Source organism: Chlorocebus sabaeus, chromosome 11 (genome assembly GCF_047675955.1).
Source record: "Chlorocebus sabaeus isolate Y175 chromosome 11, mChlSab1.0.hap1, whole genome shotgun sequence".
In the NCBI taxonomy this organism is placed as follows: domain Eukaryota; kingdom Metazoa; phylum Chordata; class Mammalia; order Primates; family Cercopithecidae; genus Chlorocebus; species Chlorocebus sabaeus.
In genome coordinates this window covers 48,079,929-48,107,141 of record NC_132914.1, presented here as the reverse complement: position 1 = coordinate 48,107,141, position 27,213 = coordinate 48,079,929, and the positions used below count along the sequence as shown (strand labels likewise).

The 27,213-nt window shown below is 43.2% G+C and overlaps 1 protein-coding gene and 1 pseudogene across 1 annotated transcript in view; one reads left to right on the top strand and one right to left on the bottom strand.

The window, feature by feature from the left end:
- Nucleotides 1–27,213, top strand: part of FAM186A (family with sequence similarity 186 member A) — a 75,517-nt gene that overhangs the window by 9,023 nt on the left and 39,281 nt on the right. The gene's annotated exons all lie outside the window — the stretch shown is intronic.
- Nucleotides 25,993–26,468, bottom strand: LOC103238301 (large ribosomal subunit protein uL24 pseudogene; annotated as a pseudogene).

Sequence of the window (27,213 nt, the reverse complement as noted above, 5' to 3'; positions counted from 1 at the left end):
GATGGGACTGGTCATTAGAAAGTCAAAGGCCTGATTAGAGGGTTGGGACTTTCAACCCCACCCCCCAACCTTCAGGGTTGGGGAAAGCCACTGAAGGTCAAGCTGCTTATCTATGGCCAATGGTTTAATCAACTTTGCCTATGTAATCAAACCTCCATACAAAGCCAAAAGGACAGGGTTTGGAGAGCTTACAGAGAGTTGAACACGTGGAGGTTCTTGAAGAGTGGTGTTCCCAGGGAGAATATGAAAGTGATATACGAGTTAAGAAGAAACCACTTGGGCAGATAGTAAGGGTATGGGAGTCCTTGGTAAGGTTTTTCTTTTTAATGAAAAGCAGCCCCAAATCATTTTCTAACAAAGAGCAGCCTGTGAAGTCGAGCTGCAGACACAGACCAGCAAGGGGGTGAATGCCGGCAGAAACTAGGGACTAGACATGTTCAAGAGGGCGGTTCCATCTTTCCTTCTCTGCCAGCCTTGTGTACAGTAAGGAGCAGACAAGGTGGTGCTGGCCAAGGAGAGTTCACTTGCATAGTAATATTAGGGAGGAGCAACCAGCCTTCCATATGCGCTATGTAAATATCGTATCTGATTGAACCAATCTGTGAGCCCCATACGCCAGCTCCTCAAGCCAGACTGTAAAATCTAGCACATCCACCACCAGCCGGTCTTTTCCTCTGGGAAGACCTCCCTCTCTTTATTGAGAGTGCTGTTTTTCTTTCTCTTCTGCCTATTAAACGTCCACTCCTAAACTCCTAGTGTGTTTTCGTGTCCTAAATTTTCCTGGCAAGAGACGATGAACCCCAGGTATATACCGGAGACACTGTAGCTGCTTCAGAAGCTCCATTCCTCTTCCACAATACCTTGCCCTATGCATCTCTTCAATAAACCAGTTCTGTGAGCTGCTCCAGCAAATTAATCAAACCAAAAGAGGGGGATTTAGGAACCCCAACTTGAAATTGATTGATCAGAAGTTCTGGAGGCCTGGACTTGTGACTGGTGTCTGAGTGGAGGGCAATTCTGGGGACTGAGGCTTCGACCTATGGCATCTGACACTATATCTAGGTAGATAGTGTCCAAATTGAAATAAAGGACACCCACCTGATGTCCATTGCAGAAATGGTTACCTGCTTGGTGGTGGGGAGAATCTGCTCCTCCGACCCCACATTTGGTCTGATCATGGAAGTCTTCTGTGTTGATGAGTTGATAACCGTTTTTGCTGAATAGAAAAAAATAGAATAGAACACAAACTGAAAGTTTTTTCCAATATCCATCTGGGCTGAAATCATAAGTTGAATTTTTTTTTTTTTTTTTTTTTTTTTTTTGAGGCAGAGTCTCATTCTGCTGCCCAGGCTGGAGTGCAGTGGTGCAATCTCGGTTCACTGCAACCTCCCCCCACCCCCAGCCCCACCTCCACTCCCCCACCGGGTTCAAGCTATTCTCCTGCCTCAGCCTCCCAAGTAGCTGGGATTATAGGCACGCACCACCATGCCTGGCTAATTTTTGTATTTTTAGCAAAGAAGGTTTTACAATGTTGGCCAAGCTGGTCTCAAACTCCCAAACGCAGGTGACCTGCCTCAGCCTTCCAAAGTGCTGGGATTACAGGCGTGAGCCACTACATGGGCCTAGTTGAATTCTTTTTGTTAACTTAAAATTCAAAGTGAGAACCTCAAAGAATTATCTCAAAGAATCACAGAAGCCTCTGGTTCGTCACAAAACAACCACTATTGTGACTGTTAACACTGTAGGTCAGCTTTGCCTGATAAATGGAATCATATGATATGTATTCATTAATGTCTGGCTTCTTTTGCTTCATTCTGAGTTCATGTGATTGACACACACTGTTGTACACTGCAACCTCTACCTCCCAGGTTCAAGCGATTATCCTGCCTCCCTAGTAGCTGGGATTACAGGTGGGCGCCACCACGCCTGGCTAATTGTTGTATTTTTAGTAGAGACAGGGTTTCACCATGTTGGTGAGGCTGATCTTGATCTCCTGACCTCAGGTGATCCACCCACCTTGGCCTCCCAAAGTGCTGGGATTGTAAGCATGAGCCACCATGCCCAGCCACCTCGCATTTCTTTTTGTGATGAGAACACTTAAAATCTACTCTCAGCAATCTTCAAGTATACAATGTATTGTTATTAACTATAGTTATCATGATGTATAATAATCTCTTGAATTTATTTCTCCTGTCTAACTGAAAAAAATGTGTCCTTTGACTAACATCTCCACAATCTGCCCATCCCCAGCCTCTGCTAACCACCATTCAACACTTTCTGCTTCTATGAGTTTGACTTCTTTTTTTTTTTTTGAGATGGAGTCTCATTCTGTCGCCCAGACTGGAGTGCAGTGCTGTGATCTCGGCTCACTGCAGCTCCGCCTCCCGGGTTCACACCATTCTCCTGCCTCAGCCTCCTGAGTAGCTGGGACTACAGGCGCCCACCACCATGCCTGGCTAATTTTTTGTATTTTTGGTAGAGACGGGGTTTCACCATGTTAGTCAGGATGGTCTCAATCTCCTGACCTTGTGATCAGCCCGCCTCAGCCTCCAAAGTGCTGGGATTACAGGCGTGAGCCACTGTGTCTGGCAAGTTTGACTTCTTTAGATTCCACATATGAGTGAAATCATGAAGAAGCCTTTTAGTTTGATGTAACACCATTTGCCTATTTTTGCTTTTGTTGCCTGTACTTTTGGAACCATATACAAAAATCATTGTCTTTTTGTTTTTGTTTTTGTTTTTGAGACGGAGTCTCGCTCTATCACCCAGGCTGGAGTGCAATGGCGCAATCTCAGCTCACTGCAAACTCTGCCTCCTGGATTCATGCCATTCTCCTGTCTCAGCCTCCTGAGTAGCTAGGACTACAGGCGCCCGCCACTACGCCCGGCTAATTTTTTGTATTTTTAGTACAGACAGGGTTTCATCGTGTTAGCCAGGATGGTCTTGATCTCCTGACCTCATGATCCACCTGCCTTGGCCTCCCAAAGTGCTGGGATTACAGGCGTGAGCCACCGCACCCGGCCACAAAAATCATTGTCTAGAAAAATGTCATGGAACTTTTCCCCCGTTTCCTTCTAATAGTTTTATAATTTCACCTTTTTAATTAATTAATTTATTTATTTTGAGACAGAGTCTCACTCTGTCACCCAGGCTGGAGTGCTGTGGCGCAATCTCAGCTCGCTGCAACCTCTGCCTCCCGGGTTCAAGCAATTCTCCTGCCTCAGCCTCCTGAGTAGCTGAGACTACAGGTGCGCACAACCACGCCCGGCTAATTTTTGTATTTTTAGTAGAGATGAGGTTTCACCATGTTGGCCAGACATTTCACCATGTTGGCCAGGTCTTGAATTGCTGACCTTGTGATCCCCCACCTCGGCCTCCTAAAGTGCTGGGATTACAGGTGTGAGCCACAGTGCCCAGCCATAATTTCACATTTTATGTTTAAATCTAATCCAGGCTGGGCATGGTGGCTCATGCCTGTAATCCCAGCACTTTGGGAGGCCAAGGTGGGTGGATCACCTGAGGTCAGGAGGTCGAGACCAGCCTAGCCAACATGGTGAAACCCCCATCTCTACTAAAAATACAAAAATTAACTGGGCATAGTGGCAGGCACTTGTAATCCCAGTTACTTGGGAGGCTGAGGCAGGAGAATCACTTGAACCTGGGAGGCAGAGGTTGCAGTGAGCCGAGATCGCACCAATGCACTCTGGCCTGGGCAATAGAGCAAGACTCAGTCTCAAAAAAAAAAAAAAAAAAAAAAATCCAATCCATTTTAAGTAGATTTTTGTATATGGTGTAAGTTGAGGGTCTAATTTCATTCTTCTGTATGTGGATATCCAATTTTTCTAACACCATTTATTGAAGAGACTCTCCTTTCCACATTTTTGGCATCTTTGCTGAAAATCAATTGACTGAAGTGTTTGAATTTATTTCTGGGCCCTCTACTCTGTTCCATTGGTCTAATGTATCTGCTTTTATGCTAGTACCATGCTGTTTTGATTATTATGGCTTTGTATTAGATTTTGAAATCAGGTACAGTGATGCCTCCTGCTTTGTTCTTTTTACTCAAGATTGCTTTGGATATTCAGGGTCTGTTGTGGCTCCATACATGTTTTAGTTTATTTATTTATTTTTGTTTAGAGACATGGTCTGGCTCTGTCACCCAGGCTAAAGTGCAGTGGTGCAATAATAGCTCAATGAAACCTTGGACTCCTGGGCTCAAGGGATCCTCCAGCCTCAGCTTTCCAAGCATCTAGGACTACCACACCCAGTTAATTTTTTATTGAATTTTTGTAGAGACAGGGTCTCCTATGTTGCCCAGGCTGGTCTTGAACTCTTGGCCTCAAGTAACCTTTTCACCTCAGCTTCTCAAAATGCAGGGATTCCAGATGTGCACCCCCACACCTGGCCTCCATAAATCTTAGGATTTCTTTCTTTCTTTCTTTCTTTCTTTCTTTCTTTCTTTCTTTCTTTCTTTCTTTCTTTCTTTCTTTTTGAGACAGAGTCTCACTTGTCGCCCAGGCTGGAATGCAGTGGCATGATCTCGACTCACTGCAACCTCCGCATCCCGGGTTCAAGCAATTCTCTTGCCTAAGCCTCCCGAGTAGCTGGGAATACAGGCGCACGCCGCCACACCTGGCTAACTTTTTGTATTTTAGTAGAGACGAGGTTTCACCATGTTGCCCAGGATGGTCTCGAACTCCTGAGCTCAGGCAATCCACCTGCCTCGGCCTCCCGAAGTGCTAGGATTACAAGTGTGAGCCACCGTGCCCGGTCTATTTCTTTCTTTTTTACATTAGGCTGGTTTATAAGTGCTGCTCTGGGCAGTTACATAGTTTGCTTACCATGAGGAGTTACCTGACTTTGAACATACTGTACATGGTAATTAGAAGTTTTCATGGCAAGAGAAAAACCACAGCCAGCCTGCTGCAGCCAACATAAAAACAACCACAGACCAGTAGGGGGAATGTAGGGATAAAGGTGGAGTTTATTTGTTTGTTTGTTTCTTTTTTTTCTTTTTTTTTTTTTGAGACAAAGTCTCACTCTGTTGCCCAGGCTGGAGTGCAGTGATGCGATCTTGGCTCGCTGCAACTTCTGCCTCCCAGGTTCCAGCGATTCTTCTGCCTCAGCCTCATGAGTTGCTGGGACTATAGCTGCATGCCACCACGCCTAGCTAATTTTTGTGTTTTTAGTAGAGACGGGATTTCACCACGCTGGCCAGGTTGGTCTCAGACTCCTGACCTCATGATCCACCCGCTTTGGCCTTCCAAAGTGCTGGGATTACAGTTTGCAGGCATGAGCCACTGCTCCCAGCCATTTCTTTTCTTTCTCTCTTTTGTTTCTTTTTTTTTGTTTTGTTTTTTTGAGATGGAGTCTTGCTCTGTCACCCAAGCTGGTGTGCAGTGGCTGCAATCTCAGGTCACTGCAGCCATCACCTCCCAGGCTCAAGCGATCCTCCTGCCTTACCCTCCAGAGTAGCGAGTAGCTGGGATCACAGGCACACGCCACCACACTGGGGGCGATTGTTTTTTGTTTCGTTGTTGTCGTTGTTTTCCTTTTTGTATTTTTGGTAGAGACAGGGTTTCTCCATGTCGTCCAGGCTGGTCTTGAGTTCCACCAGCCTTGGCCATTCATAGTTCTGGGATTACAGGCATGAGCCACCATGCCCAGTCTTGTTTCTTACTATAAAAGAAAAAAATAACTCCTCAGCAAAAGAAAGAGATCAAAGGGAGATCAGGATACAAAATTACAAGTATTTTAAATCCAGGCCTGTCCTCATCTCCTTCAAGAGCCGAGGTAGAAGGAGACAGTTGAAGCAAACAAGTAAATTCTGTAAAAATTACTTGGAAACCCTACAAATTTTATTAAAATCTAAACTTCTATTTTGCTATTAACTTATTTATTTATTTCGAGACAGAGTCTCGCTCTGTTGCCCAGGCTGGAGTGCAGTGGTACAATCTCAGCTCACTACAACCTCTGCCTCCTGGGTTCAAGCAATTCTCCTGCCTCAGCCTCCTGCATAGCTGGGATTACAGGTGTGAGCCACCACACTCGGCTAATTTTTGTATTTTTAGTAGAGAAAGGGTTCCACCATGTTGGCCAGGCTGGTCTTGAACTCCTGGCCTCAAGTGATCTTCTCACTTCAGCCTCCCAAAGTGCTGAGATTACAGGTATGAGCCACTGTGCCTGGCTGTATTTGCTTTAAAAATATATATATATATATATTAAAAGGCATACTAAAGTGAGATGCTATCCCCCCTAGAAAATAACCCCAATACCCCCTCTGCCAATAACATTCTTAAGTTGACCAGCCCACTCGTATCTCTAAGCATGTGTAGACAAGCGTATGTGTCTTTTTTTTTTTTTTTGAGATGGAGTTTTGCTCTTGTTGCCCAGGCTGGAGTGCAGTGGCATAATATGTGTATGTGTCTTTAAAACCAAAGCCATGGGCATCAAGTGACTGCTCATCAAGTAACATGTCATCTGTTAACTGACCAGTGTCCACCTTCTCCAGAGGGTGGGCAGAGCAGAGAAACCCTAAAGTGGTTTTTAGGGACTAACCCCAAATCACCAACTTTCCAAGCACTTCTTCCCTCACTCGCTACTCAGAAGGGGATACTTGATTTCTGTTTGCCTCAAATTTGGTGCCCTTTGACCTGGATGGTTTTCTCCTTGTCAGCCACGCTGGAGTGCAGTGGCACGATCATGGCTCATCAGGAGCCTCAACTTCCTGGGCTCAAGTGATTCTCCCACCTCAGCCCCTTCAGTAGCTCGGACTACAGGTGCAAGCCACCATGCTGGCTAATTTTTTGTTTGTTTGTTTGTGAGACGGAGTCTCGTTCTGCCACCTAGGCTGGAGTACAGTGGCCGCATCTCAGCTCACTGCAAGCTCCGCCTCCCGGGTTCACGCCATTCTCCTGCCTCAGCCTCCCGAGTAGCTGGGACTACAGGTGCCCGCCGCCACGCCTGGCTAGTTTTTTGTATTTTTTAGTAGAGACGGGGTTTCACTGTGTTAGCCAGGATGGTCTCGATCTCCTGACCTCGTGATCCGCCCGTCTCGGCCTCCCAAAGTGCTGGGATTACAGGCTTGAGCCACCGTGCCTGGCGCTGGCTAATTTTTTCTAGAGACAGGGTCTTGCAATATTGCCCAAGCTGGTCTCGAACTCCTGTCCTCAAGTGATCTTCCCACCTTGGCCTCCCAAAGTTCCAAGATTACAAGCATGTAATCCTGCCTGGCTCTATTAGTTTTTGACTTAAAGTTTATGTTCTGTTATATAAGTATAGCTGCTCCTGTTCTTTTTTGGTTTCCATTTACATAGGATATCTTTCCATCTCTTCATTATATTTAATTAATTAACTAATCTATTTATTTATTTATTTTTTTGCAATGGAATCTCGCTCTGTTGCCCAGGCTGGAGTGCAGTGGTGCAACCTTGGCCCACTGCTAGCCACTGTGAGTCTCCTCTCTGTGGAGAGCCGGACATTCATTGGGATGAGCTACCTGTGGAGAGGAGCTACCCACTGAGAGTCTCCTCTGAGCTGTTCTGTCACTCAATAAAGCCCCTCTTCACCTTGCTCACCCTCCACTTGTCTGCATAGCTCATTCTTTCTGAATGCAAGACAAGAACTTGGGACCTGCCAAATGGTGGGACTGAAAGAGCCGTAACACAAACAGGGCTGAAACACGCCCCTTGCTCACCATGTTGCAGGTGATGAGAAGGAGAGTAGAGAGAAGGAAAGAAGAGAGAAACAGAGAAAAGCTGTGACCCTTCAGGGAGCCCAGACCTTGGAACTCCCTAAGTCAGGGCTGTGACTCCCTCTTTGGGGCTCTGTGGTTCCTGGTGTCTCCAAGCTTCTGGGTGCCACCACATTGCCCAGTGCTAGCTGTGGAAGCTGCTTGCAGTATGCCTGGTCCAGCTGCAGCCTCACAGGGAGCCGGCGCCCGTGCCTGTGCCTGGAGATGCCCACTCTGCTGCAGATAGCATGCCTAGGGCTGTGCACAGTGGCCGGGCTCCATGCTCACTTGCTCACATACCCCTCACCACTCCACACCTGGCTCACCCTTGGCAGGCATGGGATCCAAGCCAGTAGCATGAGCTGAGTGCAGCCTACATTGCTGAATGGGCGAAATGAGCCCAGTGGGCCTGAGTAAAACTTGGGCAAAAGTTGGCCACAGAGGTTTCTGGCCAGAAAAGTGACACCTCAAAGATCCCATGACACCAGTTCTTGTTTTTTAGACGGAGTCTTACTCTGTCGCCTAGGGTGGAGTGCAGTGGAGTGATCTCGGCTCACTGCAACCTCCACTTCCCAGGTTCAAGCGATCCTCCTGCCTCAGCCTCCTGAGTAGCTAGGATTACAGGCGCGCACCAGCATGCCCAGCAAATTTTTTTTTTTTTTTTTTTTTTTTTTGTATTTTTAGTAGAGGCAGGGTTTCATCATGTTGGCCAGGCTGGTCTTGAACTCCTGACCTCAGGTGATCCACCAGCCTCAGTCTCCTAAAGTGCAGGGATTACAGATGTGAGCCACCACACCCGGCCAACACCAGTTCTTATTATATACAACATATTGGCCGGGCGCGGTGGCTCAAGCCTGTAATCCCAGCACTTTGGGAGGCCGAGATGGGCGGATCACAAGGTCAGGAGATCGAGACCATCCTGGCTAACACATTGAAACCCCGTCTCTACTAAAAAAAAATACAAAAAAGTAGCCGGGCGATGTGGCGGGCGCCTGTAGTCCCAGCTACTCGGGAGGCTGAGGCAGGAGAATGGCGTAAACCCGGGAGGTGGAGCTTGCAGTGAGCTGAGATCCGGCCACTGCACTCCAGCCTGGGCGACAGAGCCAGACTCTGTCTCAAAAAAAAAAAAAACAACAACATATTTATTAGTTGATTTCCAGTACACATATAATGTAATTTCAGAATTACTAATACATAAGCATATAAGAAGCACATTTACTAAGTAGTACTGCATTTACGTCCTATTGTTTTATATTTAACCTTACATTGTCCACTCAATATACTGTTTTCAAAGTTGCCACCTATTTATTTTCTTCTAAGTGAAGTTATGTTATTCATTTGTATACAATTAATTTCAGTTGTTAGTATTCGTATTCCATTTTGGGTCAGCCCAAACACAGGTTGGCTTTAACAGTTTATTATTGAGTATATGAAAGGTATGTGAAACATTACTGTGCTGCTAAAAGTCAGAACTATATGCAGAAAAATGTCACTCCTTTCTTATCTTTGCTACCCTATTTTCATTCCTCTTTTCTTTCCACCTTTTCCCCACCTACACCCTATATGTAATCAATCTCTCTAGCCTCTGGCTTATCCTTCTTGTATTTATTTTGCACAAATGAGTAGATTCGTGCAGAGTTTTTCATATCTCATTTTTTCTTACATGAAGGGTAACATACAATAGATACATTCTTTTGTGCTTTACTTTTTTTTTTTTTTTTTGAGATGGAGTTTCGCTGTGGTTGCCCAGACTGGAGTGCAATGGCGTGATCTTGGCTCACCACAACCTCCACCTCCCAGGTTCAAGCGATTCTCCTGCCTCAGCCTCCTAAGCAGCTGGGATGACAGGCGTGCTCCACTATGCCCGGCTAATTTTCTTTCCTTTTCTTTTCTTTACTTTTCTTTTTTTTTTTTTTTTTTTTTTTTGAGGTGGAGTCTTGCTCTGTCACCCAGGCTGGACTGCAGTGGCGCGATCTCGGCTCACTGCAAGCTCCGCCTCCTGGGTTCACACCATTCTCCTGCCTCAGTCCCCCGAGTAGCTGGGACTACAGGCACCCGCCACCACACCCTGATAATTTTTTGTATTTTTAGTACAGACGGGGTTTCACCGTGTTAGCCAGGATGGTCTTGATCTCCTGACCTTGTGATCTGCCCGCCTCGGCCTCCCAAAGTGCTGGATTACAGGCGGGAGCCACCGCACCTGGCTGTGCTTTACTTTTTTTTTTTTTTTTACTTACTGTGTGTCTTGGAGATTATATCAGTTCACAGAGATCTTTATACTTTTTGTTTTGTTTTCTTTTTTTGAGATGGAATCCCGGTCTGTCACCCAGGCTGGAGTGCAGTGGTGCGATCTCTGCACACTGCAACCTCCGCCTCCCAGGTTCGAGCGATTCTTGTGTTTCAGCTTCCCAAGCAGCTGGGATTACAGGCGTGTGCTACCATGCCCAGCTAATTTTTGTATTTTTAGTAGAAATGGGGTTTCACCATGTTGGCCAGGCTGGTCTCAAACTCGTAACCTCAGGTGATCCGCCTGCCTTGGCCTCTCAAAGTGCTGGGATTACAGGCATGAGCCACTGCACCCAGCCTTCATTATTCTTTTAAATAATCCACTGTGCAGTTATACCATAGTTAATTCAACCACTCTCCTATGTATGGACATTTAAGTTATTTCCAATACTTCATAATTACAAACAATGCTGCAGTAAGTAACCTTATACGTAGGCATTTTCATATGGTTGAAGGTGTACCTCCAGGGTACATTCCTAGAAATGGGATTGCTGGGTTAAAATGTAAGTGTACCTGAAGTTCTTTTAAACACTGACACGTTTTCTTCCAGAATAGTTGTGCCAATTTGTATTCCCATTAGCTATATGATTTGTAAATTTTTACTCCAAGACTGTGACTTGACTTTTCATTTTTTTAATTTAGTTTTTTGTATGTATATATTTTTGAGACGGAGTCTCACTCTGTCACCCAGGCTGGAGTGCAGTGGCGCAATCTCGGCTCACTGTATCCTCGCCCCTGGGGTTCAAATAATTCTTCTCCCTCAGCCTCCCGAGTAGCTGGGATTATAGGCGCCTGCCACTGCATCCGGCTAATTTTTGTAGTTTTGAATAGAGGCAGGGTTTTACCATCTTGGCCAGGCTAGTCTTCTGACCTTGTGATCCACCCACCTCGGCCTCCCAAAGTGTTGGGATTACAGGTGTGACCTTGCTTGCCTGACTTTTAATTCTCTTTTTTTTTTTTGTGAGACAGAGTTTCCCTCTTGTTGCCCAGGCTGGAGTGCAATGTTGCAATCCCGGCTCACTGCAACCTCCGCCTCCCGGTTCAAGCGATTCTCCTACCTCAGCCTCCAGAGTAGCTGGGATTACAGGCATGTGCCACCACACTGGCTAATTTTGTATTTTTGGTATGTTGGTTTGTAGGTTGGTCAGCCTGGTCTCAAACTCCTGACCCCAGGTGATCTACCCACCTTGGCTTCCCAAAGTGCTGGGATTACAGGCGTCAGCCACTGTGCCTGGCCCACTTTTCATTTTCTTAACAGTATCTTTCATATTGCAGAAGTCTTATGTTTTTGTGAAATCTAATATATCATGTTGTACTTTCTTTTCTTTTCTTTTTTTTTCTTTTTTTTTTTTTTGAGATGGAGTTTTGTTCTTTTGCCCAGGCAAAAGAAGTGGTGCGATCTTGGCTCACTGCAACCTCTGCCCCCACCGGCTTCAAGCAATTCTCTTGCCTCAGCCTCCCGAGTAGCTGGGATTATAGGTGCCTGCCACCACGCCCAGCTAATTTTTGTATTTTTAGTAGAGATGGGGTTTCGCCATGTTGGCTAGGCTGGTCTCCAACTCCTGACCTCAGGTGATTCACCTGCCTTGGCCTCCCAAAGTGCTAGGATTACAGGCGTGAGCCACCACACCTGGCCTTATGTTGTATTTTCATTGGTTGTGACTTTGTTATCATATCAAATAAATCACTGCCTTAACCCGAGGTCATAAGTATTTTCTCCTATGTTTTCTTCTAGAAGGTTTATAGTGTTAAATTTTATATTTAGCTTGTAGAATCATTTGACTAAATTTTTGAAATATTGTGCAAGACATTAATAAAAGCTTGTTTTTCTCTTCTGGCTTGTGGATATTCAATTATTTGAATACCATTTGTTAAAAAGACTGTCCTTTCTCTACTGAGTTGCATTTGCACCTCTGTCAAAAATCAATTGACCACATATATGTGAGTCCTCTTCTAGGCACTCTAGTCTATTCCACTCATGTATTTGTCTGTCATTACACTAATAACGTACTGTCCTGGTGATTGTAGCTCTCTTTTTTCCCCCTTTTTACTACCTAATTGCCAAATGGTGTTTCTTCCTGTCTGTGTTTCTTCCACTGCCAGAAGATTGCCCCTTTAAATTGTGCATCTTTAAACAGAGTTCTGCTGGGTGCAGGGGCTCATGCCTATAATCTCAAGCTCTCAGGAGGCTGAGGTGGGAGGATCATTTGAGCCCTGGAGTTTCAGACCAGCTTGAGCAACATAGTGAGATCCCATCTCTAAAAATAAAAATAAAAATAAAAAGCAAAATAATTAGTTGACCATGGTAGCACTTCTCTGTAGTCCCAGCTACTTGGGAGGTGAAGGTGGAAGGATCTCTTGAGCCCAGGAGTCCTAGGCTGCAGTGAGCTATGACTGCATCACTGAACTCCAGCCTGGGCAACAGGATAAGACCTTGTCTAAAAAAAAAAAAAAAAAAAAGAGAGAGAGAGAGAGAGATTGAGAGAGAAGTAAAAGGAGGTTCAACCCACAATGCCAGTTTAGGGTGGAGTCCAGGACCAGAGTGAAAGCTTCCTTGATGCCTTTCGGCCAATCAGATGATACTTTTTCCAGGCCCACCAGGGCTGCCCATGGACCAATCAGCATGCACTTCCTCCCTTTTGAGCCCATAAAAACCCCAAACTTAGCCAGACTCAGAGCCTCCTAGGGACTACCTGCCTGAAGACAGGAGCTATCCACTTTGAGTGGCCTACACTCATCAGGCCTACCTGCCTTCCGATAGCAGCTACCCACTTCAAGTCTCCTCTACACTTATTGGGATGACTTGACTGCAGATAGGAGCTACTCACTTCAGGTATCCTCTCTGCTGAGAGCTGTTCTGTTACTCAGTAAAGCTCCTCTCCACCTTGCTCACCCTTCAGTTGCCCATGTAACCTCATTCTTCCTAGACAAGGGTAGGAACTTGGGACTAAACGGTGGGAACTAAAGGAGCTGTAACACATCCCCAGCTGGCTCACTGAGCTACGGTTGTGACATGCCCCCGGACCGTGTGAATGAAAAGTGGTGATCCTTCTGAGGGCCCAGATCTCTGAGCTTTTGGGCACCACTGAGTTTTCCTCATCTGGACACTGGTGCCTGCAGCAGAACCCGCTTGTGGTATGTCTGGTCCAGCCACAGCCTCTCCCAGAGCCAGTGCTTGTGCCAGCACCTGGAGATGCCTGCTCTGCTGCTACAGCGGGGGTGCACAGTGGCCAAACCCTGCACTTGTTTGCTCACACACCCCTCTCTGCTCCATGCCTGGCTCACCCTTGGCAGGCATAGGATTCGGGCTGGTATCATGATCTGAGGGCAGCCTGCTGGGCCTAGTAGGTGGAATGAGCCCAGCGGGCATGAGCAAAACTCAAGCAGAGGCTTCGCTGGCCGCAGAGGTTTCTGGATGGCAAAGTGACACCCATAGGCTCCTGTGACACTGTTTTATTAAATTTCAATTTCTTTTTCTTTTTTTTTTTTTTTTTTTTTGAGACGGAGTCTCTCTCTGTCGCCCAGGCTGGAGTGCAGTAGCACAATCTCGGCTCACTGCAATCTCTGCCTCTCAGGTTCAGGCGATTCTCCTACCTCAGCCTCCTGAGTAGCTGAGGTTACAGGTATGCACCACCACACCTGGCTACTTTTTTTTTTTGGAAGAGAGTTTTGCACTTGTTGCCCAGCCTGGAGTGCAATGGTGTAATCTCAGCTTGCTGTAACCTCCACTTCCCAGGTTCAAGTGTTTCTTTTGCCTCAGTCTCCTGAGTAGCTGGGATTACAGGTGTGCATAACCATGTCCAGCTAATTTTTTGTATTTTTAGTAGAGACAGGGTTTCACTATGTTGGCCACGCTGGTCTCAAACTCCTGACCTCAAGTGATTCACCCGCCTCGGCCTCCCAAAGTGCTGGGATTACAGGCATGAGCCACCATGCTTGGTCAAATTTCAATTTCTAATTGTATATTGCTAGTGTAAATAAATGGTTTTTGGTTTGTTTTATTTTATTTGTATTTATTTATTTATTTTTTTTGAGATGGAGTGTCGCTCTGTGGCCCAGGCTGGAGTGCAGTGGAGTGATCTTGGCTCACTGCAACCTCTGCCTCCCGGGTTCAAGCGATTCTCCTGCGTCAGCCTCCCAAGTAGGTGGGACTACAGGCACGTGCCACCACGCCCTGGCTAATTTTTGTATTTTTGGTAGAGAGCGAGTTGCATCATATTGGCCAGTCTGGTCCTGAACTTCTGGACTCAAGTGACCTGCCAGCCTTGGCCTCCCAAAGTGCTGGGTTTACAGGTGTGAGATGCTGCTCCTGGCCTCTTTGGTAAATTCTTTGGAAGATTTTACATGGACAAACTTTTTGTCGTAAATAGAAACCATGTTGCTTCTTTCTTTCCAATCCATTTTCTTGTATTTCTTTTTTTGACCTTATTGAATTGGTTAGGACATTTATCCAATGTTGAGTACAAGTGATTAGAACGGAACCTTTAGAGCGCTTAAAACTTTCACCATTAAGTATGATGCTAGCTGTAAATGTTTTGTAAATGGTCTTTATCAGGTTGAGGAAATTACCCTCTAGTCCTCGTTTATTATCGAGCTTCTTTTAGAAATCATGAATGAATGTTGAATTTTGTCAACTACTTTTTCTGTGTATACCGAGGCAATAAATTGTTCTTCTTTAATCCGTAGACCTAGTGAGTTACATTTAGAAATTATCAAATTTTGAATCAGCCTTGCATACCACGGTAAATCCCACTTGTTCACGATACTATTTTTAAAGGATATTGCTTGTTTCTATTTTCTGTTTTATTTTATTGGTCACCTATCTGTCCCAGAATTTTTGAAAATCTTATGAAGCATTTTTTGTGACTGTTTTCATGAGGTGAGGGATATTGGTTTGTAACTTTCTTCTTTTACATCTGTCTGATTTTAATATCAGGGTAATGCTGACATCAAAGAATGAATAGGAATTGCTCCTTTCTCTGCAACTTTTTGGAAAAGTTTGTGAGCAATTAGTATTATTTCTTTTTTTGTTTTGTTTTACTTTTTTGAGATGGAACCTCACTCTGTCACCCAGGCTGGAGTGCAATGGTGTGGTCTCAGCTCACTGCAACCTCTGCCTCCCACGTTTGAGCAATTCTCCTGCCTCAGCCTACCGAGTAGCTGGGACTGCAGGTGCATGCCACCACACCCGGCTAATTTTTGTATTTTTAGTAGAGACGGGGTTTCACTATGTTGACCAGGCTGGTCTTGAATTCCTGACCTCGTGATACGCCCGCCTCGGCCTCCCAAAGTGCTGCAATTACAGGTGTGAGCCACCACTGCCCAGCCTAGTATTATTTCTTTCTTTCTTTTTTTCTTTTTTTCCTTTTTTTTAGACAGAGTCTTGCTCTGTCACCTAGGAGGCTGGAGTGCAGTGGCACGATCTCGGCTTACAGTAACCTCCGCCTCCCAGGTTCAAGCAATTCTCTGCCTCAGCCTCCCACATACCTGGGATTACAGTGACCCACCACTATGTCTGGCTAATTTTTCGTATTTTTAGTAGAGACGGGGTTTCACCATCTTGGGCAGGTTGGTCTCCAACTCCTGACCTCAAGTGATTCACCTGCCTTGGCCTCCCAAAGTGCTAGGATTACACAGGTGTGAACTACCGTGCCTGGCCTCGTATTATCTAGTATTATTTCTTTCTTTCTTTTTTTTTTTTGGAGATGGAGTCTCACACTGTCACCCGGGCTGGCATGCAGTGGCACAGTCTTGGCTCACTGCAACCTCTGCCTCCTAGGTTCAAGCAATTCTCCTGCGTCAGCCTCCCGAGTAGCTGGCATTACAGGTGTGTGCCACCATGCCCGGCTAATTTTTTGTATTTTTAGTAGAAACGGGGTTTCACTATGTTGCCCAGGCTTGTCTCGAACGCCTGACCTCATGATCCACTTGCCTCAGCCTCCCAAAGTGCTGGGATTACGGGCTTGAGCCACCGCACCCAGCATATTTATTTTTTAACCACCATACTATGCATTAGTTATGATGTTATTCTTTATCACTCGGCTTGGCCAACTTTGTCTCCCGTCTCCTGTGTTCTTAAGTTAGATTTGCTACAACTGCATCACCTCTCTTTCTGATTCCGATATTTCCATCACTTAACATTTGATTACTCCTCTTTAAATTAAAAAAAATTAATTGGGCCAGGTGTGATGGCTCACTCCTGTAATCCCAACACTTTGGGAGGCCAAGGCAGGCAGATCACTTGAGGTCAGGAGTTTGAGACCAGCCTGACCAACATGGTGAAACCCCGTCTCTACTAAAAATACAAAATTAACTGGGTGTGGTGGCGCATGCCTGTAATCCCACCTACTTGGGAGGCTGTGGCAGGATAATCGCTTGAACCTTGGGAGGTCGATGTTGCAGTGAGCCAAGATCATGCCATTGTGCTCCAACCTGGGCAACAAGAGTGAAACTCCGTGTCAGGAAAAAAAAAAAAAAAAAATTGTGGTAAAATATACATAAAATTTACTGCCTTAATTATTTTTAAGTATATAGTACAATAGTTTTAAGTGTGAATATATATTGCTGTACATTATTTTGCAACCAAAGTCAGAAGTATTTCACCTTTGAAAACTGAAGTTCTGTATCCATTAAACAACAGCATCCATTTCCCTTTCTCCTTATCCCCTGAAAACCACAACTGTACTTAGTTTCTATGAATTCAACTATTCTAGATGCCTCATTTAAGTGGAATCATAAAGTATTTGTCTTTTTATGACTGGCTTATTTACTTAGCATAGTATGTTCAAGGCTCATCCATATTGTAGTGCAGGTCAAAATATCCTTCAATTTTAAGGCTGAATAACATTCTATTATGTATATTTTAAAATTAAATTAAGTCGGCCGGGCACAGTGGTTCACGCCTGTAGTCCCAGCGCTTTGGGAGGCAGAGGCAGGTGGATCATGAGGTCAGGAGTTCAAGACCAGCCTGACCATGATAGTAAAACCCTGTCTGTACCAAAAAATGCAAAAATTAGCTGGCCGTGGTGGTGGGCACCTGTAATCCCAGCTACTCGGGAGGCTAAGGCAGGAGAATCACTTGAACCCAGAAGGCGGAGTTTGCAGTGAGCTGAGATCACGCCACTGCACTCTAGCCTGGGTAAAAGAGTAAGACTGCCTCAAAAAAAAAAAAAAATTAAATTACATTAAATTTTTTGAGACGAAGTCTCCCTCTGTTGCTCAGGCTGGAGTGCTATGGCACAATCTTGGCTCACTGTAACCTACATCTCCCGGGTTCAAGCGATTCTCCTGCCTCAGCCTCCCAAGTAGCTGGGATTACGGGCACCCGCCACCATGCCTGGTTAATTTTTGTGTTTTTTAGTGCAACACAAGGTTTCACCATGTTGGCCAGGGTGGCCTCAAACTCCTGACCTCAAGTTACCCGCCCACCTCAGCCTCCCAAAGTGCCGGGATTACAAGCATGAGCCACTGTGCCCAGCCTCCATTGTGTATATATATAATTATACACCACATTTTGTTTATCCATTTATCTGTTAATGGACACTTGGGTTACTTCTACCTCTTGGTTATTGTGAATAGTGACATTATGAGCATGAGTGTACAAATATTTCTTAGGGACCCTGCTTGTAATTCTTTTGGATGTATACACAGAGAACAATTGCTAGATCATATGGTGATTCTATTTTTAATATCTGGAGGAATTGTCATCCTTTTCTCCACAGCAGGTGCACAATATTACATTCCTACCAGCAGTGCACAGAGTTCCAATTTTGCACAGCCTCACCCACACTTGTTATTTTCTGTTTTTTTCATAGTAGCCATCTTAACGGGTATGAACTAGTATATCATTGTGATTTTGATTTACGTTTTCCTAATGACTAGTTATGTTGAACACATTTTCATATATTTTTGGGCCATTTATATATCTTTTTTTTGGATCCTTTGCCCATTTTAAAATTGGTTTATTTGGGTTTTTGTTTTTTGGGGGGTATGGAGTGTCTCTCTGTCACCTAGGCTGAAGTGCACTGGCATAATCTCAGCTCACTGCAACCTCTACCTCCCAGGCTCAAGTGATTCCTGTGCCTCAGCTGCCCGAGTAGCCGGGATTACAGGAGTGTGCCACCATGCCTGGCTAATTTTTGCATTCTTAGTAGGGACAGGGTTTCACCATGTTGGCCAGGCTGGTCTCAAACTCCTACTTCAACTGATCTACCCACCTCGGCCTCCCAAAGTGCTGGGATTACAGGGGTGAGCCACCAGTGTGCAGTCTATTTGGGTTTTGTGCTTTTTTTTGACATTGATTTTGTACACATTATTTATATGTTGTGGATATTAACCCTTACTGGATATACAATTTGCAAATATTTTCTCCCATTTCCTAGGTTGACTTTTCAATCTGTTGATTTTGTCCTTTGACAAACAAATGTTTTTAACTTTGTTACAGTCCATTTATCTGTTTTTTTTTTGTTGTTGTTGTTGTTTTTTGAAATGGAGTCTCGCTCTGTTGCCCAGGCTGGCATGCAGTGGCGGGATCTCAGCTCACTGCAACCTCTGCCTCCCAAGTTCAAGTAATTCTCCTGCCTCAGCCTCCAGAGTAGCTGGGTCTACAGGCACCTGCCACCATGCCTGGCTAAATTTTTTTGTATTTTTAGTAGAGACGGGGTTTCACCATGTTAGCCAGGATGGTCTCGATCTCCTGACCTTGTGATCTGCCTGCCTTGGCTTCCCAAAGTGCTGGGATTACAGGCGTGAGCCACTGTGCCCAGCCCATTTATCTATTTTTACTTTTATTGCATGTGATTTTGTGTCATGTCCAAGAAATCATTGCCAAATCCAATGGCATGAAGCCTTTCTCCTATGTTTTCTTCTAAGTGTTTTATACGTATTAGGTCTTTAATCTATTTTGAGTTAAATTTTTTATTATTATACTTTAAGTTCTAGGGTACATGTGCACAATGTGCAGGTTTGTTACATATGCATACTTGTGCCATGTTGGTGTGCTGCACCCATCAACTCGTCAGCACCAATCAACTCATCATTTACATCAGGTGTAACTCCCAATGCCACCCCTCTCCCCTCCCCCTTCCCCATAATGGGCCCCGGTGTGTGATGTTCCCCTTCCAGAGTCCAAGTGATCTCATTGTTCAATTCTCACCTATGAGTGAGAACATGCAGTGTTTGGTTTTCTGTTCTTGTGATAGTTTGCTGAGAATGATGGTTTCCAGCTGCATCCATGTCCCTACAAAGGACAGGAACTCATCCTTTTTTATGGCTGCATAGTATTCCATGGTGTATATGTGCCACATTTTCTTTTTTTTTTTTTTTTTTTTTGAGGCGGAGTCTTGCTCTGTCGCCCAGGCTGGAGTGCAGTGGCACTATCTCGGCTCACTGCAAGCTCCGCCTCCTGGGTTCACGCCATTCTCCTGCCTCAGCCTCCCGAGTAGCTGGGACTACAGGAGCCTGCCACCACGCCTGGCTAATTTTTTTGTATTTTTAGTAGAGATAGGGTTTCACCGTGTTAGCCAGGATGGTCTCGATCTCCTGACCTCGTGATCCACCCATCTCGGCCTCCCAAAGCGCTGGGATTACAGGCTTGAGCCACCGCGCCTGGCCACATTTTCTTAATCCAGTCTGTCACTGATGACATTTGGGTTGATTCTAACACTTTGCTATTGTGAATAGTGACGCAATAAACATACATGTGCCTGTGTCTTTATAGCAGCATGATTTATAATCCTTTGGGTATATACCCAGTAATGGGATGGCTGGGTCATATGGTATTTCTAGTTCTAGATCCTTGAGGAATCACCATACTGTTTTCCACAATGGTTGAACCAGTTTACAATCCCACCAACAGTGTAAAAGTGTTCCTATTTCTCCACATCCTCTCCAGCACCTGTTGTTTCCTGACTTTTTAATGATTGCCGTTCTAACTGGTGTGAGATGGTATCTCATTGTGGTTTTGATTTGCATTTCTCTGATGGCCAGTGATGATGAGCATTTTTTCATGTGTCTGTGGGCTGTATGCATGTCTTCTTTTGAGAAATGTCTGTTCATATCTTTTGCCCACTTTTTGATGGGGCTGTTTGTTTTTTTCTCGTAAATTTGTTTGAGTTCTTTGTAGGTTCTGGATATTAGCCCTTTGTCAGATGAGTAGATTGCAAAAATTTTCTCCCATTCTGTAGGTTGCCTGTTCACTCTGATGGTAGTTTCTTTTGCTGTGCAGAAGCTCTTTAGTTTAATTAGATCCCATTTGTCAATTTTGGCTTTTGTTGCCGTTGCTTTTGGTGTTTTAGACATGAAGTCCTTGCCCATGCCTATGTCCTGAATGGTATTACCTAGGTTTTCTTCTAGGGTTTTTATGGTATTAGGTCTAACATTTAAGTCTCTAATCCATCTTGAATTAATTTTCATATAAGGAGTAAGGAAAGGATCCAGTTTCAGCTTTCTACTTATGGCTAGCCAATTTTCCCAGCACCATTTATTAAATAGGGAATCCTTTCCCCATTTCTTGTTTTTGTCAGGTTTGTCAAAGATCAGATGGCTGTAGATGTGTGGTATTATTTCTGAGGACTCTGTTCTGTTCCATTGGTCTATATCTCTGTTTTGGTACCAGTACCATGCTGTTTTGGTTACTGTAGCCTTGTAGTATAGTTTGAAGTCAGGTAGCATTATGCCTCCAGCTTTGTTCTTTTGGCTTAGGATTGTCTTGGCAATGCGGGGTCTTTTTTGATTCCATATGAACTTTATTTTTCCAATTCTGTGAAGAAAGTCATTGGTAGCTTGATGGGAATGGCATTGAATCTATAAATTACCTTGGGCAGTATGGCCATTTTCACGATATCGATTCTTCCCATCCATGAGCATGGTATGTTCTTCCATTTGTTTGTGTCCTCGTGTCCTCTTTTATTTCACTGAGCAGTGGTTTGTAGTTCTCCTTGAAGATGTCCTTTACATCTTTTGTAAGTTGGATTCCTAGGTATTTTATTCTCTTTGAAGCAATTGTGAATGGAAGTTCATTCATGATTTGGCTCTCTGTTTGTCTGTTACTGGTATATAAGAATGCTTGTGATTTTTGCACATTAATTTTGTATCCTGAGACTTTGCTGAAGTTGCTTATCAGCTTAAGGAGATTTTGGGCTGAGATGATGGGATTTTCTAAATATACAATCATGTCATCTGCAAACAGGGACAATTTGACTTCTTCTTTTCCTAACTGAATACCCTTTATTTCTTTCTCTTGCCTGATTGCCCTAGCCAGAACTTCCAACACTATGTTGAATACAAGTGGTGAGAGAGGGCATCCCTGTCTTGTGCCAGTTTTCAAAGGGAATGCTTCCAGTTTTTGCCCATTCAGTATGATATTGGCTGTGGGTTTGTCATAAATAGCTTTTATTATTTTGAGATACGTTCCATCAATACCGAATTTATTGAGAGTTTTTAGCATGAAGTGCTGTTGAATTTTGTCAAAGGCCATTTCTGCATCTATTGAGATAAACATGTGGTTTTTGTCTTTGGTTTTGTTTATATGCTGGATTATGTTTATTGATTTTTGTATGTTGAACCAGCCTTGCATCCCAGGGATGAGGCCCACTTGATCATGGTGGATAAGCTTTTTGATGTGCTGCTGGATTCGGTTTGCTAGTATTTTATCGAGGATTTCTGCATCAATGTTCATCAGGGATATTGGTCTAAAATTATCTTTTTTTGTTGTGTCTCTGCCAGGCTTTGGTATCAGGATGATGTTGGCCTCATAAAATGAGTTAGGGAGGATTCCCTCTTTTTCTATTGATTGGAATAGTTTCAGAAGGAATGGTCCTAGCTCCTCCTTGTACCTCCGGTAGAATTCGGCTGTGAATCTGTCAGGTCCTGGACTTTTTTTGGTTGGTAGGCTATTAATGATTGCCTCAATTTCAGAGCTTGCTATTGGTCTATTCAGGGATTCAACTTCTTCCTGGTTTAGTCTTTGGAGAGTGTAAGTGTCCAGGAAATTATCCATTTCTTCTAGGTTTTCTAGTTTATTTGTGTAGAAGTGTTTATAGTATTCTCTGATGGTAGTTTGTATTTCTGTGGGGTCGGTGTTGATATCCCCTTTATCATTTTTTATTGCGTCTATTTGATTCTTCTCTCTTTTCTTCTTTATTAGTCTTGCTAGCAGTCTATCAACTTTGTTGATCTTTTCAAAAAACTAGCTCCTGGATTCATTGATTTTTTGGAGGGTTTTTTGTGTCTCTATCTCCTTCAGTTCTGCTCTGATCTTAGTTATTTCTTGCTTTCTGCTAGCTTTTGAATGTGTTTGCTCTTGCTTCTCTAGTTCTTTTAATTGTGATGTTAGGGTGTCAATTTTAGATCTTTCCAGCTTTCTCTTGTGGGCATTTAGTGCTATAAATTTCCCTCTACACACTGCTTTAAATGTGTCCCAGAGATTCTGGTATGTTGTATCTTTGTTCTCATTGGTTTCAAAGAACATCTTTATTTCTGTCTTCATTTCGTTATGTACTCAGTAGTCATTCAGGAGCAGGTTGTTCAGTTTCCATGTAGTTAAGTGGTTTTGATTGAGTTTCTTAGTCCTGAGTTCTAGTTTGATTGCACTGTGGTCTGAGAGACAGCTTGTTATAATTTCTGTTCTTTTACATTTGCTGAGGAGTGCTTTACTTCCAACTGTGTGGTCAGTTTTGGAATAAGTGCGATGTGGGGCTGAGAAGAATGTATATTCTGTTGATTTGGGGTGGAGAGTTCTGTAGATGTCTATTAGGTCCCCTTGGTGCAGAGTTGAGTTCAATTCCTGGATATCCTTATTAACTTTCTGTCTCGTTGATCTGTCTAATGTTGACAGTGGGGTGTTGAAGTCTCCCATTATTATTGTATGGGAGTCTAAGTCTCTTTGTAAGTCTCTAAGGACTTGCTTTATGAATCTGGGTGCTCCTGTATTGGGTACATATATATTTAGGATAGTTAGCTATTCCTGTTGAATTGATCCCTTTACCATTATGTAATGGCCTTCCTTGTCTCCTTTGATCTTTGATGGTTTAAAGTCTGTTTTATCAGAGACTAGGATTGCAACCCCTGCTTTTTTTTGTTCTCCATTTGCTTGGTGGATCTTCCTCCATCCCTTTATTTTGAGCCTATGTGTGTCTCTGCATGTGAGATGGGTCTCCTGAATACAGCAAACTGATGAGTCTTCAACTAACGAGCAAAATAACCAGCTGATATCACCATGACAGGATCAAGTTCATACATAACAATATTAACCTTAAATGTAAATGGACTAAATGGTCCAATTAAAAGACCCAGACTGGCAAATTAGAGTTAAATTTTTTATATGATATAAGGTAAGGATCCAACTTCATTCTTTCATATGTAGATATTCAGTTTTCCCACCAACATTTGTGTGTGTGTGTGTGTTTTTTTAGAAGACTGTCCTTTCCTCATTGGGTGGCCTTAGCAACCTTCTGGAAAATAATTTGACCTTATGCTATGAATAAACTATACTATACTCATACTGTTAACTTTGTGTTTATTTATGCGCTCTCTATTCTATTCTATCAGGTTACAAGTCTGTCTTTATGCCTGTACCACATTATTTTGATTAATGTAGCTTTGGAATAAGTTTGAAATCAGAAAATGTGGGATCTCCAACTTCATTTTTCTTTTTCAAGATTGTTTCAGCCATTCAGGGTCCCTTGAGATTCCATGTAAATTTTAGGATGAATTTTTCTATTGCTGCAAAAACAAAACAAAACAAAATAAAAGCCATTGGGATTTTGATAGGGGTTGTATTAATCTGTAGATTGGTTTGGGTAGTATTGACATCTTAACAGCATTAAATATTCCAATCCATAAACATGGGATATCTTTCAATTTACTTGTGTTTTCTTTAATTTCTCTCAGTAACATTTTGTAGTGAAAACAACAAGTATACAAGTCTTTTACCTCCTTGGATAAGTTTATTTCTAAATTTATTATTATTATTTTTTTAAATTTTTATTTATTTATTTATTTTTGAGATGGAGTCTTGCTCTGCTGCCCTGGCTGGAGTGCGGTGGTGTGATTGTAGTTCACTGCAAGCTCCGCCTCCTGGGTGCAAGCAATTCTGCCTCAGCCTCCTGAGTAGCTGGGATTACAGGTGCCTGCCACTGTGCTGGCTAATTTTTGTATTTTTAGTAAAGATGGGGTTTCACCATGTTGGCCAGGCTGGTCCCGAACTTCTGACCTCAAGTGATCCACCTGTCTTGGCCTCTCAGTATTATTATTTTTGAGACAGAGTCTCTCTCTGTTACCCAGGCTGGAGTGCAGTGGTGCAATCTCAGCTCACTGCAACCTCTGCCTCCCAGGTTCAAGTGATTCTCCCACCTCAGCCTCCCAAGTAGCTGGGACTACAAGCACCCACCATCATACCTGAATAATTTTTGTATTTTTGTAGAGACAGGGTTTCACCATGTTGGCCAGACTGGTCTTGAACTCCCAACCTCAGGTGATCCACCTGTCTCAGCCTTCCAAAGTGCTGGGATTACAGGTGTGAGCTGCAATTTCTAAATACAGTATTATTTTTGATGCTATTATAAATGGCATTGTTTTCTTAATTTCTTTTTCATATTGCTCAGTGTTAGTGTAGTTAGCAATGTGACTGATCTGTATGTATTTTTTACCCTGCAACTTTGCTGAATTTATTGTTCTAGTAGTGTGTGTGTGTGTGTGTGTGCGCGCGCGCACGCGCGTGCGTGTGCGTGCACATGAGCATGGGGGGTAAGCCTTAGGGCTTTCTACGTATATAGAGCTTTCTACATATGTAGGGTTTCTACAATTTAAGATCATGTTATCTGTGAACAGAGATAATTTTACTTTTTCCTTTCTGAATTGTGTGCCTTTTATTTCTTTTTCTTGCCTAATTGTGGTGTCTAGGACTTCCAGTACTAGGTTAGATAGATGGTGAAAGTGGGCCTCCTTGCCTTGTTCCTAATCTTGGAGAAAAACTTGCAGTCTTTCACTATTGAGTATATTATAATCTGTGGGCTTTTCGTATATGGCCTTTATTATGTTGAAGAAGTTTTCTTCTATTTCTAGTTTCTTTAGTGTGTGTTTTTTGTTCTTGTTAAGACAGGGGCTCACTCTGTCACCAAGGCTGGAGTGCAGTGGCACAATCATGGCTCACTGCAGCCTTGACTTCCCAGGTTCAAGCAGTCGTCACACCTCAGCCTCCTGACTAGTTGTAACCATAAGCACACGCCACCATACCTCGCTGATATTTTTTATTTTTTGTAGAGCCAGGGTTTCACCATGTTGCTCAGGCTGGTCTTGAACTCCTGGACTAAAGCGAAACTTCTGCCTTGGCCTCTCAAAGTGCTGGGGTTACAGGCATGAGCTACTGTGCCCAGCCTCTTTTGTATTTTTTTCTTTTTTTATCATGAAAGGGTGTTAAATTTTGTCAAATGCTTTTTCTAAATCAATTGTGATGATCATATGTGGTTTTTTTTTCTGTCATTCTGTTAATTTGGCATATTGCATTGATTGATTTACGTATATTTAACCATCCTTGCATTCTAGAAATAAATCTCACTTGATCATGGTGTATAATCCTTTTTATGTGCTGTTGAATTCTGTTTGCTAGTATTTTGGTAAGGTTTTCTGTATCAATATTCATCAGGCATGTTTGTATTTAGTTTTCTTATTTTGTAGTGCCTTTGTCTGTCTTCAGTATACATTGATCTCAAAGGATGAGTTGGGAAGTATTTTTTCCTCTTCATTTTTCTGGGAGAATTTATGAGGAGTTGGTAGTATTTTTTCCTTGATCACTGTGCTATGTGTTAGCTTGTAATGTTATTCTTCATCATTTGGCTTAGCAAACTTTGCCTTGGCTCTCCTGTGTTCCTGACTTAAATTATTATTGGCTGTAACAACAGATACACCTAACATCAGAATACTCATTTTGCATGATGATTTGGTTGGCAAAATCCAAATCTTACTCTTTTCTTTGGTTTTAAATTTTAATCAAAGCTCGTATATAAGATTACTTTATTCCTGCATCTTCTCAATTGTTTCTTCCTTGTATTTGCTCTTTTCCTTTCCTAGTTGGTGAGATTTAGCTTTTTGTTCAAGGATCATTTTGCCATCTTTGTCCCGTTTTAGCCTAGTGAGAACTACCTTGCTTTGGCGAGTGCCCACATGGACAGTTGTGCCATTAGCCTTTTCCCGCTGCACCCGTTCAGTGCAGATAACATATTTCTTCCTGTAAACCTGGACTACTTTGCCCATTTGCTGACCTTTATAGTGTCCTCATACAACCTGAACTTCATCATCCTTTCGGATGGGCATGGATCGCACATTGTACTTCTGTCTCAGCTCTTTGGAAAGAGGGGAAGACATAATCTTCCTGCGAATGTGGGAAGGTGCATTGAAATGCCTTTTGTGATTCTTGCTTCGGTCGGAAGTCACAAAGGGATTGAACTTCATTTCGGCCACCCTGGCTTCCATGATGGTCACAAAAGGGAAGAGAACTACACACTCATCTTACTCTTATTATAAGGAGTGTAGAGAGAGTTCAGTTTGTCTGAAGCCAAAATGAAAGAATAATAAAGTTGGAAGGGCTGAACCAGTGTCTTAACTGTCAGATTTATTATGCCTTTAAAAAATATTTTTAACATTTTTTTATTGCTGTAAAATGATATTCATAAACGACCTATACTTTAAAAATTAATATGTGTGAGAATAAGTAAAAGGAAAACAATTTATAATAACATGCATTTCAGTGTGTAAATCCTAGGTCAAACTTCACTAGAAGTAGACAGAGGCTTGCATCTATATGTAAAATTAAAATAAACATGAAAGATACAAATGGAGGCTGATACAAATTCAGCTTTATTGTACTGGCACTAAATATTCTTATCACTAGTGCATTGCTGTTGGTACTGTGGTGTTCCAGAATGGTGAAAATTTCTTGGAGAAATTTTAAATAACTTTTTTTATTGATTTACATAATATTTGTATTCGTGGAAATTGCAGTGTATCATTAAATTGGGCAAAAAACACTTTGTGTTAATTTTTTTTTTTTTTTTTTCCTGAAATGGAGTTTCACTCTTGTTGCCCAGGCTGGAGTGCAGTAGTGTGGTGATCTTGGCTCACTACAACCTTCACCTCCTGAGTTCAAGACATTCTCCTGCCTCAGCTTCCCGAGTAGCTGGAATTACAGGCATCCTCCA